Genomic DNA, 15,522 nt, shown 5'->3' with positions numbered 1-15,522 from the left:
GAACCAGAAGAAACGCATGCATAAAAATACAGACACAGTCTCTTTCCTCAGGGGCACATTATCTGGTCGGCAAACACCATTTATATCAGAATAGCTCAAGCTAAATTACAAGTGACTGAGGTCAGATCCAAACCTGAGAACAGGTTTCCACATGGGCAGGGCAGTAAGAACAAGGTTACAGGAAGAAGAGGATAGGAAAGGGACACAGTGAGGACCTTCACAGTCCTACCTCTGCCCAAGACAGGCTCCGTTAGTCACTTTAAAACACACACACACACACACACACACACACACACACACACTGCTAAAATTCTGCATCCAATTCCAATGTGTAGGGGGTTCTTTCCCCTACCAAGCAACTCTCCAACATCAGCCGGGTATACTATAACTTAACTCCATTCTGACATATTTACCCAGCTACAACATTGGATTCCACAGGTTAAGTACCCCACAGGATTGCATCCCTCCCTTCACTTTTGACATACTAGTTATGGGTTGGAAGTTCCAATGACCTCCTTATTTTCAATTAACTTGCTAGAGCAGCTCACAGAACCTGAAGAAACATTTTATTTATTAGATTACCAGTTTATTACAAATGGAGGTAACTCACGAACAGCCTGCTGGAAGAGATGCAATAGGAAAAAGTATGGGGAAGGGGTAAGGATCTACCATGCTTTCTCAGCAAGTCGGCTCTCCTCAAGTTTCCATGTGTTCACCAACTGGGGAGTGGTAGTGGTAGCTCCCAAGAGCTAGCGGTAGCTTGCAACCCAGAACTTTGGGGTTTTTATGGAGGCTTCATTACATAGGCACAATTGATTAACTCATGGGCCATTAGTAATTGAACTCAATCTCCAGCACTTCTCTTCTGCTTGGAGGTCAGAGGGCTGAAACTGAAAGTTTGAGCTTCAAATCGCATGGTTGGTTCTTCTTGCAACCAGCCCCATTCCTTAAGTGCCATCCAACTGTCACCTTATTAATACAAAAAAGACACTTTTGTCACTCTCATCACAGGAAATTCCAAGGCTTTTAGGAATACCATGCGAAAAATGGGAATGAATGGGAATAAATGTTTATTTATTATAAATCATAGTATCATCACTGGACATTCCATGCCATTAGGAACTGTCTTCCTTCCCCAGTATCCAGCACCTGCATTTTCTTTGGAGGGTATAAGAGTACCTGAAAGAAAGAAAAGAGGACATACAAAATTAAGTAAGCCAAAGAACAAGAAATCTCAAACCTAAATCTAACCATTCTCCTCTTGAAGGAGTAGGGAAGAGAAAAAAAAAAAAAAGGAGAGCAGAGCAGGGCAGAGGCGCTCAGAGAAGATAGGGTCCTAGAGGATGAGAGATCCCTACTTACAAGAGGAGAAAAGTCTCTAAGGCCTGAGATATAAGGGAAGCCATGTTATGTTTCTTTCTAAATCAACATGACTGTATATAAACTGTGTTTAAAGCAAAAACCCTGGGCAGCCTGGGTGGCTCAGGGGTTTAGCGCCACCTTCGGCCCAGGGCGTGATCCTGGAGTCCCGGGATCAAGTCCCACATCAGGCTCCCTGCATGAAGCCTGCTTCTCCCTCTGCCTGTGTCTCTGCCTCTCTCTCTCCCTCTGTCTCTCATGAATAAAATCTTTAAAAAAATAAATGAAACAAAAACCCTGATTTATGTCCCACCAAGCATACCTTGTGCACCTGCTTTGTGAATGAGTAGCCTAAAGGAAAACTATTGTCCTTAAGATATCAATCAGTGCTCCTACTCCCTGCATTCCTTGATGTTAAAACTTGTGATTCCTGCCTATGTATTAATGTATAATCTTTTGAGCTCATATAAGATGTAAAAAGTATATAACCTCATGAAAACTATTCATTCTCTGGAACACTTTCTTCCCTGTGAAGCCTGTTTCCCAGGCAGTTGTCCTAACTTGAGCTTGAATAAAAACTCTCTTTTTTACTTTTAAAGATTCTAAAGGGTTTGGTTATTTTGCATCGACACTGTCAGGTCAAGTTGCAAGAGATGCCAACAGATGAAATAACCACTCTGAATTGCTAGGCTTAGATCATCCTTAGGAAACTTGAGTGTGCATTAGGATCACCTGGGGAAATTATTAAGCCACAGATTGCTGAGTCACACCCAGAGGATCTGATCAGGGAAATTTTAGTTTTAACTAATTCCCAGGTGATACTAATGCTGCTGGTTTAGAGTCTAGCACAAAACCTTCACTGCATATTAGAGTCACCTTGGGAGCTTATAAAAACACCCAGAATCCCTGGGGATGGGACTAAGTTATGCATACTTTAAAAAACTAGGCCCAGGTGATTCCAGTGTATAGCCAAATCAGAGTAATGTGTGGAGGCCGAGAAAATTAAGGCCATTCCACTTTAAGTTCAGTGTTAGCACAAGTACAGCCATCCCAGGCCCCTGTGAATAAGAGCTGAACTTTACCTTACTTCAGTTACAGGAAGAAAACAGCTTACAGCTTAACATCCCAGAAAGCCCCGTATTAGAATAAGAACAGAGCTCAAGCCGAGGGAAGGAAGCCCCATATTAAAATGAGAACAGAGCTCAATGCCCTTGAAAGCCCCATATCAGAATGTAAACAGAACTTGAGAAATTCCTCCACCCCTTCTGGAGGTCCCCTAGACCAGCCCTTAAAACTAAGCTGAAACCCACCTCGGGGTCCAAGTCCCTGCTCCCCTGTGTCGGCTGTGTCGGGTATACTTGGACCCAAGCTCGAGCTTGTAAATAAACCCTCGTGTGTTTGCATCGGTGTCGGCTCCTTGGTGGTTTCTCGGATTCGCAATCTTTGGCACAACAAATGTAGAAGCATTATTTGAAATTCATGGGCCTGAAAATCATACCCATAAGTCAAAAGCAAATATTTATTGAACATTTACCATTGATAGTCACTGCACTGAGTACATTATTGCATGATTTCATTTAATCCACACTGGAACCTTTTAAGGGACTATTATTCCCATTTTACTGATAAGTAGAGTGAGGATATTAAGTGATTTGTCCTGGCCATAAACTGGTAAATGATAATCTGGGAATCCAGCTCAGACTTACTTTTTGCAGACTCAGAACCACTGGGCCTCTAAATTTAGCCCCTTCCCTGAGCCACTCAGTGCTCTAGTCTCTGCCTTAAATCTTTAGTATTTGATTGAGTCCAGATGCCAACAATCTAAGCTGGAACAAGTAGAATCAACTTCATATTTGGCATCATTTATGCAGATAAATTAGATAGATCTGTATTCATAGATACATATATGAATAAATAAATGCAAATCACAGAATGGTTGTTTTACTGAATTCAATCCTTTTCTAACCCAGCAACTGTCCTGTTTATAGTCCTTCAATGGCACTTCCAAAAACAGTTCAAACTCCAAATATGGCATATTCAAGGCCCTTCATGATGGGGCCCCTGCCTGGGACTCTGCAGCCCCTCACTTCTCTTCCTTGGTTCTGTCTGCTATTAGCTCCCCAAATCCAACCAGGCCACCATGCCTTTGTGTTCTTCTTTGTCCTTCCTCCCTATCTACCTGGAAAACTTCTACTAATTCTTTAAATATCAGGTCAACCGTCACTACTTATCCAAAATCCTCCCCTATATCCTTTCTCCAAGCAATCACAGCTGCATGTGTATAACATTCCAGTTTATCCTTACTAATTTTCATTCCTTATACCCTTAAACAATCCACTGAGTTTTCAAGAGACCTTTGTAACAGAATCCTGGCTCTGCCCTGAGAGTGGAACTTTCCCTGCAGATTCTTCCAGTGTTGGACCATCATCTCTCCCCTCCACTAGGCCTGTACATGGGATGGTATCTTTTTTTCTTCTCTTCCAGACCACTCTCCTCCCTTCCACTGTAAAACCCCTACAGCTTTGAATTTCCTGTTACCAGATTACACCACCCACCTCTCTTCCTTGTTACAGTCCCACTCCCTAGCTCACACCCTTCATTCCTAGAATATTTAGTCCCTGGCTCCTCCCTCCCATACCAGTTCTGTCTTAATTATTAGTGATTTCAACATACACATTGTTGACCCTTCCAATATCCCATTCACTAACTTCCTTGATTTTCTTGCAGGCAATGAACTTGTTCTCCATCCCATTTCAATAATCACTTCCATGGCCTCACCCCAGACCCTAGACCTGGTCATTACCAATCATTTGAAACCCCTCCAAAATCTCACTTTCAAGCTTCCCACTGTCTAAGGAAAGACATGGCATAGGGGACAGGGCAAGTGACAGTGACAAAAGCTCAGATTCCCTGGTCCACAGTTATCATTGTTCCTTCTTGCCCAATCCCCCAGCCTCTTCACTCCATCATACCGGCTAAACCACACATGTCTTGGTTAGAACCAAGTCTCTATCTGTTCTGCAACTGCACCCTGAGAGTTGAAAGTTGCTGGAGAGAAATAGAGCCATCCCAACTGGGCCGCTGTAAAGTCTAGACTGTGAGCTTCAAGCAGCAGAGTCCATGCATCCTTCTACCCTCCTAGATGATTCTTTTATGCCTTTTTCTCTCTCTACAAACCCCAAGTCCCCATCCCCATTTTCAGCTCTTGACTTGGCTTCTCTGAATCATTAATATAAGAAAAGCAATCAGAAGGGAACTTGCACAAGCTCCCACCTTCACTTCACTCTCCTGTGTGTGCACCCATATTCTCTGATGGCTATGATGTAGACACCTTCCCCTCTGACCACCCAGGGATTCCAGATGCTGTGGCACCACTAAGCCCATATTCTTCCCTCTTTGAGCCAAATTCTCTAGCTCCCCTGGATTGTACGCTACCATGGAGACAGAAGGTAAACCATGACGGGATGTGGATCCCTTTTCTTTGGTTAAATTAGAAATTTAAGCTATTCCTTTGTGCTTTGTCCCCTGTTAGAGGATAAGGCCCTTGATATGCTATTATTTCAACATAAAAAAGGCTAGGCATTCCTATATGTATTGTTCCTCTGGTAGATGCTTATTTTTCTGGCTTCTACTTATTTCAAGTACCGTGGCCTACAGAAGACAAATAAAATAGGATTTGAGTCCTTAATGTGTTCTGTGTCTATTTGGACTTAACAAGACCAATTAATTGTTCAATTCAATCAGTAAAAATCTTATTCAGTCTTTTCCCCTTGTAATCATCTCAGAAGTGAATAGTGTATGAGGATGGAAAGTATGTGTGGGATGAGATGGAGCTAGGATGAAATGCCACTTTTTGTGAACTTTTTAAAAAGTCTTCACTTTTCCCAGACAATTTTTTTGAAAAAGAGTACTATGTATGATTTTTCTCTCCTTCCTTTCTAACCCAAACTGTCAACAGTTCAAGTTCCCACTTTCCTATTACACTAGTTAAGCATATAGGAAAGAGTGTTCTAAGGGTATTTGCATTTTAATTTACATTGAACACTTACCATCTGCCTTGGTATTATGCAAGTGCTTTATGTCTGTTATTTCCATCTTTATGCTTGTCTTCACAGGATTGGTAGTATTTTATCATCATCCCCATTTACAGATTTGGAAACCAGGCTTAGATAAACTCAGGGATCAGCCCAAGGCCTCTAGTTGCTAAGTGGGGGAGCTGAAGATCAAACCTAGGCAGTCTGACTCCTGAAAGCGTATATAAGGGATGTCCCAGCACCTTCCATTCCCCTATCTGAGATTCACTCCATTGTATCCTACAGTCCATTGGGTATTTAAGAGAAGAATGGGATGAATGGGGTCAAGTTTCACTGAGGAGACAAAAGATAAGTTAGGTCATACAGAATAGATTGACTTCCTCAGGATAAGAATTAGAAAAGGCAGGGATACCTAGATGGCCCAGTCAGTTAAGTATCTGTCTTCCACTCAGGTCATGATTCTGGAGTCCCGGATCCAGCCCCACAGTGGGGGGCTCAGTAGAAGTCTGCTTCTCCCTCTGCCTCTCTGCATATTACCCCCACCCCACCCCCACCCCTGTTCTCTCGTTTGCTCACTCTCTCTCAAATAAATAAATATAATCTTAAAAAAAAAAAAAGAATTAGCAAGGCAAAACATACATTCTGGCAGAGAAACCCCTTGTATTTTAAATTTTTATCTTCTAATACAGTGGCAAGGATGGGACAACCCAAGTCTCTAAGTGGCTTAAGGAGATAATCAAAGATACTGATTTCTAGAGTGAAAACTGCCAAGGTTTAAAGCCAGGCTCTTCTTACCGTGTGATCTCAGGGCACTTACTTAACCCTCAGGTTCTTCCTAGCAAATAGGGATAGTAACAGCAGAAACTTCAGTCAAGTTGGTACCAAGTGCTCAGCAAAACGGCATTAAACTTTGAATGCAACATGAGAGACTGAATAGACAGTGACCAAATTATAGGTAAAAATAAAACTCTACCCACTATCTATAACCAACCCAAGAAATCAGCCCATTATCTATGGTCATGAACACAGGAAACCAGCCTACCTACTATTTGTAAGTCAGACCACTATATCAAGAAAAAAAAAAATCCATGAAACTAAATAACTCCTGAAACAATGAGCCTCAAATAGGCAGGACTTCATTAATAACTGGCACCTTCGTCAAATTTTGTCCTCACTTCCAACTTAAAACCAACCAGAGAAAGCCAAGTATGCACCCTTAATCAATCACACAAGATGTCCTGCTTCTAATTGGCCTACTTACAACTTCCTCATGCTAACAGCCTTAATTGGGGCCTAAAGTCTTCCCTTTTCTCCTCTCTAGAGCTTTCCCACTCCACTGCCTGCTTTTCAGTCTCAGCCAAAACACAAGTGATGGTGGCTAAATCCCTTATTATATCTCTTGGAAGCCCTAAATAAATAGCTTTCACCTGTTCCCATTGGGTTGTCCACAAATCTTAACTAAGCTCATTCAGGTGAGAAATGATGGGAACTTAGAGCAAGATGGTAACAGTGAAGATGGTGAGAAATGAACAGATTAAGGATGTATTTTAAAGGTAGAAACTTCACAATGTAAAAGGATGAGGGAGAGCGGGGATCAGATTCCAGCCCAGTAACAAGGTGGGCAATGATGCCATGTATGGAGATGGGGAAGGGTGGAGTATGTACATTCCCAAACTGGAGAAACAGTGTGTTAGGCTTACCTACTCCCTGCACACACAGCAATGTAAACAGCTCCAAAAATCTTCTCTAAGAGACCATCTCAGTCAGACCAACATGTCAGAGAATCCTTTCTTTGGACAGAAGTACCTCTAGGGTAGGAGTTCATGAGTGTCATAAGCTCCCACTACCATTTACTTCTCCCTCAAAAACAAATCTTCACAATCCTTGACTGATTATAAAATTCTACCCTTGGAACTGGCTTCAAGCACGATTAAAAAGTTAACAGAAAAAAAAAAGTTAACAGGATGGCATTTGTTTTAAAGTACATGTATATCTGGAAGGAAATACAGCAAAACGTTAACCACATTTGTTATCTCAGGATAGTCGTATTCTGGATGATTAAATTTTTTACTTAATACATTTCTGTATTTTCTAAGCCTTTAATAATGAACAAGAACTTTTTCTTATTAAAAAATACATTTCTTAAAAATGAGATCTCTGGGATAGGTAACAAATTAAAAACTGTCAGTCATTTCTTCCCTGGCATGAAGAAATGGAGTATATATCACACATGTGCAAGTTCTGCTGGGGAAGGTAGAAGATAGGAGAACTGGGGCTGTTTCAGAAGGTCAAAGGAACACGGAGGAATATGTTCCCCAAGCACTTCACAATAAAGCCAAAAACAGCCTTGTTTTTGCAGCTACGTGAGAGAGTAGCCACAGAGAGTGAGCTGTGATACAAATATATACAGTATTTCCAAACACCAAACACCATTTCAGGGAAGTCACTGACAGCCTAAGAACAGAGGACAGCCTTTTTTTTTTTTTCTTTTTTAACTAAATAATTTTAAATGCAAACAGAGAGAAATTCAGAAATAGGCCATCCCAAGAGAACCTTGACAGAAGCTAATTCAGCCCTGAACAGAACTCACAGCCACGGCCTGAATTTGGAGAAGCACCAAAGCCATATTTTGTCACTTGGGTGAGAAAAGGAAGTGAAGTGATATCAGGCTCTGCTCCCTTCCCCACAAATAGATGAGGAAAGTTGTCTTTGCCCAACCTCTGCCCCCAATTCAACAGGCCTTCTGCTCTGAAAACTTTACATCATTGGCTTATTTCCACTCATACTTGGCTGAACTGACAAATATATCTGTTTACTCTGGCTTCGAGCAAAGACTAGGCCTCTCCAGGGCCTAGAATTTAAAATGCTTAGCAGTGTAGCTGATGGATATTGGGAGAATTGTCAAAGGAGAGTTTCTCCGACAGAGTGAACATAGGAGATAAAGAGATGGATGAACTCTCAAAGAATCAAGGGCCCAGAAAACTCCAGAAGCATATTTTCCTGCTCAACACTGACATTGGAGGGATACTTCAGATACATTTTTTTCACCACATCTCCATACTAACCCTAAGTTATCCAAAACTTGGAAATAAATTGAAGAAATGTTTATCCCCTCAATGCATTTAACAGATTCATGAGAGGATCATTTAATTAGGACTTTGATTATGCCATTCAGTACTTGTGAAAAGGATGTTAACTTATAGATTTCTGCCCCAGAAGTTACAATTTCATTGCCCAAAAGAACATTAACCAGTTTTGTATATTTTAGCAAATAATTTCCACATTCCTTTTGACTGGCTTACAATATAAATGTCTGTTCCTCAAGTTTTCTTTTTGAACCACCTCTACCTTCTTACTGAGTCACTCATTAATTAATGAGTTGAGTGAAATTTTTACAGTATTTACATAAAGTATTGCCTTTCATATGTGTCATGTGTCAAGGAGCCAAACTTTCCTCCACTCTCTCAGATTCAGAACTCGGGGTCTGCAAATTCAACTCAAATGGACAAATCAGCAAGAAAGAAAATAGATTTTAAACATGTATGTATGGGAGTTTGTAAAAAAAAGAGATGTGATTAAAGGGGCTTATATATCAGGACAAGTGGAAGGGGAGACAGACACTTGTGGAAAGCAAAAGACTTCTTAGAAGACTGGTGTAAAAGAGCACTTAGAAGAGATGGGGGATATGATAGTTTTGTGACAATGTCTTTTTTGGTGTGGTGCCAACTTCTCATCACCAAGATCAGAGTTGCTCTCAGGGAAGGGATTTATGACAATTGAGTTCTTTTGAGTTCTTTTGAAAGGCTCTACTCTTGGGCAGATAAAGAAGTTCAGGATCTCATCCTTTACCTCAAAATAATTTTTATGCAACAGCAGCATATTTTGGACCCCTTCATACCTTCACATGTTTTATTTATTTTTTTAATTATTTTTTTTTTAAGATTTTATTTATTCACGAGCCAGAAAGAGAGGCAGAGACATAGGCAGAGGGAGAAGCAGGCTCCCTGCAGGGAGTCTGATGCGGGGCTTGATCCCAAGAGCCCAGGATCATGACCTGAGCCAAAGGCAGATGCTCAACCACTGAGTCACCCAAGTGCCTGCCTTCATATGTTTAAATTTTTGGAAACTTATTTTCCAAATTGCAGGTGTGGAAATGTACATGTCAAGGATAGCAGAAGAGCCACACCTTAGCAGGATCAGAGCCAGACTTTAAAGCCAGTTCTGACTAAAGTTCTTCCCACATTGCCAAATTAAATAGTTTGTGGCCTTGATCAAGACAGTCCCTCTCCAAGCTTAGTTTCCTCAGATGTAAACTGGGGCAGGTTGAAGAGATGATCTCCACAGTTCCTTCCAGACCCAGTGATCTCTGGTAAAGTTAACTCCTTGGCAAAATGATTAAAAAAAAAAAAAAAAAAGCCAGACTGAACTTCATGTCCTCTTCCCATTCCACTCCCATCCCAAATGATGTCATTTCATAGATGAACCCATGGTCCTGAATTTTCTCTCCCTGGCAAGACTGCCCTATCCTGTGTCCTGTCCATCAGGGAACCCTTCCAATAGGGAATTTGCTAATGTTATAAACTGTAAAGTAATCAATACTAAAGGAAATGTGGCTATTAAGAGATTAAGGTCTCATGCACATATATATACTCTCCTTTAAAATGTATCTGAATTTACCTTCCAAGGAAGATAAAATTTTTACTCAGGTGAATGGTGGAATCCCAGGAAATGTGACCAGCAAGTGGGGTACCTTTGTGAGAGCAGGAGGATCTTAACACTCTTACACCAAATGTATTTGGAGGACTGGGTTTTGGTCAAAACAGACTGGAGCTGAGTCGCTGCCAGTACCAGACCCCATGCCACACCGGCTATTATATATTTTGGATACTACTCTTGCTTTTTTGTCTTGGTTCATTGAGTCACATCTGCCTCCAAATGCATACAACAGTGACAAAATCTCTGCATCTGTTGCTAGGCATTCATCTTCCCCAACCCAAAATGTAACATTTGTACTTGAACACTGCTGCTGATTAAGATGATTAGACTTCATTCTCATAATTCTTCATTAAATAGAAAATAGATGCTTATGTATTTTTCTTTTTACTTATTAATCTGTCTTAATGTTTCTACACTGACTATTTCTTTAATGCTAGAGTTTAAATAATGAAAACAACTAATGCCGAGACTCTATTAAGGATAAGGAATGAGCTACCATCCTGATCCCTTCAATGAAGCTTGTCTTTTTAATTCTCTTTTCCCCTCCTCCCTGGCAATTAAAAGACAAGCATCTGTGCTGGGGAAGGGTGTGCATATGCATGTTTTAGAGCAGAGGAGAACCAGAAGGACAGTTTTTGCCACTGCCAATGTTGTAACAACATAGCATGTCTTGACTTACAGGAAAATTATTTCATATTAATTTTATAAAGATAATGATGGGTAGTCTTCTGGGTTAGCATCAGATCTCAAGGGAATGTCCTGGCCTAGACAAGGCATAGCACAAGCGGTCAAAGATGCATGTACAACAATATTTCTCAACCTTGGTTGCACATTAGAATCACCTGAGGACCTTTTTAAAAACACTCATGCCTAGGTAGCACTCAGACCAATAAAATCAGAACCTTGGCCAGCCCGGGTAGCTCAGCAGTTTAGTGCCACCTTTGGCCGTGGGCGTGATCCTGGAGACCTGGGATCTCTTCCCACATTGGGCTCCCTGCATGGAGCCTGCTTCTCCCTCTGCCTATGTCTCTACCTCTCTCTCTCTCTGTGTTTCTCATGAATAAATAAATAAAATCTTAAAAAAAAAAATCAGAACCTTTGGTAGTGGGTCCAAGCATAAGAATAGAAAAGCCCTAAAGGTGATTTTAACATACAGCCAGAGTGTGAACACTTGGGTGTTCACTGAAGCTTTGCTTATAGAAGGAAAACAATGCAAACAACCTACAGTTTATTGATTGAGTGTAATTAATTAAAGTATGGTAAATCCAGACAATGAGATATTTACCAGTCTTTAAAAAATAACAATAATAATAAGGAAAATCTATAGGTGTTGGGCAAAGCAATTCTCTCTATCAACGCTTTGGGCACAATAAGGAAGGCCCATAATTTTTTGGAAGGCCTAAAAATGTTAGGCACCTGAAAAAAATAGTTGAGTTCAAAATATAAAAACAAAACTGCAAAGTTTCAATGAATAAATGTTCATCTGTAAAACATAATGTGCTATCAACTTCAGTAATTATTAGGCTTGATATTCATAAAATTTTTATTACATTTGAAAACAACTGGCAGGTTATATTCTCACATCAAGAATTCCCAAGTATGCATCATCCGTAGTTCTCAAAATGTGGCCTCCAGAATAACAACATCAGCCACACCTGAGAACTTGCTAGAAATGAAGACTTGGAGGCCTCAACTCAAAACTACTGAATCACAAATTCTGAAGATGGGGCCCAATTATCTGTTTGCACAAGCCCTTCAAGTAATTCTGATACATGCTCAAATATGAGAACTACTGTGCTAGATGATTACTTTAAAAAGAGATAATATTTTATGTAATTAAAATTAAAACAATCAACCATAAATTAAGTAATAAGTAGCCAAGTAATTTACAAAGCACAATTTGAAAATCGTTTCAAAAATTTCTGCTGGGATCCCTGGGTGGCGCAGCGGTTTAGCGCCTGCCTTTGGCCCAGGGCGCGATCCTGGAGACCCGGGATCGAATCCCACGTCGGGCTCCCGGTGCGTGGAGCCTGCTCCTCCCTCTGCCTGTGTCTCTGCCTCTCTTTCTCTCTCTGTGACTATCATAAATAAATTTAAAAAAAATTTAAAAAAAAATTTCTGCTGAGAAAAAAATATATATCCACAAAAAGTTAAACATAAAATTATCATATGATCTAGCAATTCTACTCCTAGAGATATATTCAAAAAAAACTGCAGGAACTCAAACAGATACTTATATACATCAATGTTCACAGCAGCATTATTCAGAATAGCCAAAAGATGGAAATAACACAAGTGCCCATCAATGGAAGAATTGTTAAACAAAATGTGGTCTATATGTATAATAGATTATTTGGCCATAAGAAGGAAAGGAATTCTGATACATGCTACAACATGGATGAACCTCAAAAACATTATGCTAACTGAAGTAAGCCAACACAAAAGAACAAATAATGCAGGATACAATTTATTTGGAGTACCTAGTATAGGTAAACTCATAGAGGCAGAAAGTAGAATAAAGGCTGGGGGTGGAGCTGGTGGGCTGGGGGTAGAGGTGCAGTGAGAATGGGAGAGGGAATTTAATAAGTAGAGTTCCTGTTTGGGGTGATAAAGTCATGGAAATGGATAGTGGCATAGTCGTACAACATTGTGAATGTACTGAAGGTCACTGAATTGTGCACTTAAAAACAGTTAAAATGATGAACTGTATGTTGTATATATTTTCCCACAATAAAAGAAATACAAGCTGAAGAACCAAGAAATCCAGCAATGTAATTCAGTCTAAGCTGAACCAGTGGAACCAATGGTATAAGACCCAGTCCAAGTTTGAAAGCTTGAGAACCAGGAATGCTGATGTCTGAGAGCAAGAGAAGATGGATGTCCCAGCTCCAGCCAAAAGAACTAATTTGCCCTTCCCTCCCACCATTTGTACTACTCAGGTCCTCAGCGGATTGCATCATGCCACCCACATTGGTGAGGAAGGACTTCTTTACTTAGTCTACCAATTGAAATGCTAGTCTCTTCCAGAAACATCCTCACAGACACACTCAAAAATAATGTTTAAAAAATAATAATAATAATAATGTTTACCAGCTATCTGGGCATCCCTTTGCTCAGGCAAACTAACACATAAAATTTACCACCACATGTCTACTCTCACCATTTTAATTCAACATAGTATTGGAAGTCCTAGCTACAGCAATCAGAAAATAAAAAGAAATAAAAGGCAGCCAAATCAGCAAGGAAGAAGTCAAACTTTCATATCTGCAGATGACATGATACTATATATATAAAAGACTTCACCATAAAACCGCTAGAACTGATTAATGAGTTCAGTTAAGTCATAGGATACAAAAATCAATACACAGAAATCTGTTGCATTTCTATACACCAATAATGAAGCAGCAGAAAGAGAAATTAAGGAATAATCCATTACAATTAGACACCTAAGAATAAACCTAACCAAAAAGGTAAAAGACTTGCACTCTAAAAACTATAAAACACTGATGAAAGAAATTGATGATGACACAAAGAAATGGAAAGACATTCCATGTTCATGGATTGGAAAAACAAATATTGTTAAAATGTCTATACTACCCAAAGCAATCTACATATTTACTGCAATCCTTATAAAATAGCAACAGCATTTTTCTCAGAGCTAGAACAGGCAATGCTAAAATTTGTGTCGGACCACAAAAGACCCCAAATAGCCAAAGCAACCTTGAACAAAAAAGAGCTGGAAACATCAAAATTCCAGACTTTAAATTACATTACATAGCTGTAATACTCAAAACAGTATGGTTCTGACACAAAAATAGACTCATAAATCAATGGAACAGAATAGAAAACCCAGATATGAACCCATGATTATATGGTCAATTAATCTTTGGCAAAGCAGGAAAGACTATTCAATGGGAAAAAGACAGTCTCTCTTCAACAAATGGTGCTGAAAAAAGTAGACAGCAACATGCAAAAGAATGAAACTGGATCACTTTCTTACACTATACACACACAAAAAAACTCAAAATGGATTAAAGACCTAAATGTGAGACCTGAAACCATAAAAATCCTAGACGAGAACATGGGCAGTAACTTCCTTGACATTGGTCATAGCAACTTCTTCCTAGATATGTCTCCTGAGGCAAGGGAAACAAACAAAAAAAAGTATTGGGACTACATAAAAATAAAATCTTTTGCACAGTAAAGGAAACAATCAAAAGACAGCCTAGGGAGTGGGAGAAGATAACTGCAAATGATACATCTGATAAAAGGTTAGTATTCAAAATATCTGCTAAAAAAAAAAAAAACATAAAACTCAACACCCAGGAAATGAATAATACAATTAAAAAGTGGGCAGAAGACATGAGCAGACATTTTTCCAAAGAAGGCATACAGATGGTCAACAGACACATTACTTATCATCAGGCAAACACATAGCAAAACTGCAATGAGATATCACCTCACACCTGTCAGAAAATCAACAACACAAGAAACAACAGGTGTTGGCAAGGATAAGAAGAAAGGAGAACCCTCTTGAATTATTGGTGGGAATGCAAACTGGTACAACCTCTCAGTATGAAGATTCCTCAAAAAGTTAAAAATAGAACTACCCTACAACCCAGAAATCCTATTACTAGGTATTTACTGAAGAATACAAAAATACTAGTTCAAAGGGATACATGCACTCCAATGTTTATAGTAGCATTATCTACAATAGCCAAATGATGGAAAAAGTCCAAGTGTCCATCGACTGATGAATTGATAAAGAAGATATGGCATATGTATATACAATATATATATTTATATACATATGAATATTACTCAGCCATCAAAAAGAATGAAATCTTGCCATTTGCAATGATGTGGATGGAGCTAGAGAGTATAATGCTAAGTGAAATAAGTCATTCAGAGAAAGACAAATACCATATGATTTCACTTATATGTAGAATTTAAGAAACCAAACAAATGAGCAAAGGCAAAGAGAGAGAGAAAGAGAAAGAGAGAGGTAAACCAAGAAACAGACTCTTAACTATAGAGAATAAAGTGATGGCTACAGAAGGGAGGTGGGTGGGGGGCAAAGGTGAAATAGATGATGAGGATGAAGGAGTACACTTGTGATGAGCACAAGGAAATATATGAAAATGTTGAATCACCAAATTCTACACCTGAAACTAAAATTACACTGTATGTTAACTAATTGGAATTTAAATAAAAACTTAAAAAATTTACCATCACAGATTATCTATTTACCAGATACTTGTAACTTTTATACTATTGTATACTATTAACCTCCTTGAAGGCAGGAACCATTGTTCATAAGTCTCTAATATCTAACACAGCACCTGGATGGCAACAGTTAACAGTAAATTAATCAAGTGAATGAACAAGTAAATGAATAAATGAGTACGTTAAT

General features: G+C 39.4%; 1 long non-coding RNA gene across 1 annotated transcript in view; it reads right to left on the bottom strand.

Moving 5' to 3' along the window:
* Positions 1 to 590: 590 nt before the first annotated feature.
* The window catches only part of LOC121486297, a 50,665-nt gene continuing 35,733 nt past the window's right edge, over positions 591 to 15,522 (bottom strand). Inside the window, exons 3-4 of the long non-coding RNA XR_005986597.1 lie at positions 2,670 to 2,844; positions 591 to 1,179 (exon numbers count right to left, since the gene is read on the bottom strand). This is a non-coding gene — a long non-coding RNA (uncharacterized LOC121486297). The remainder of the gene's footprint in view (positions 1,180 to 2,669; positions 2,845 to 15,522) is intronic.

The sequence above is a fragment of the Vulpes lagopus genome, chromosome 3, assembly GCF_018345385.1.
Source record: "Vulpes lagopus strain Blue_001 chromosome 3, ASM1834538v1, whole genome shotgun sequence".
In the NCBI taxonomy this organism is placed as follows: Eukaryota; Metazoa; Chordata; class Mammalia; order Carnivora; family Canidae; genus Vulpes; species Vulpes lagopus.
This window is presented reverse-complemented; position numbering and strand designations above follow the sequence as displayed.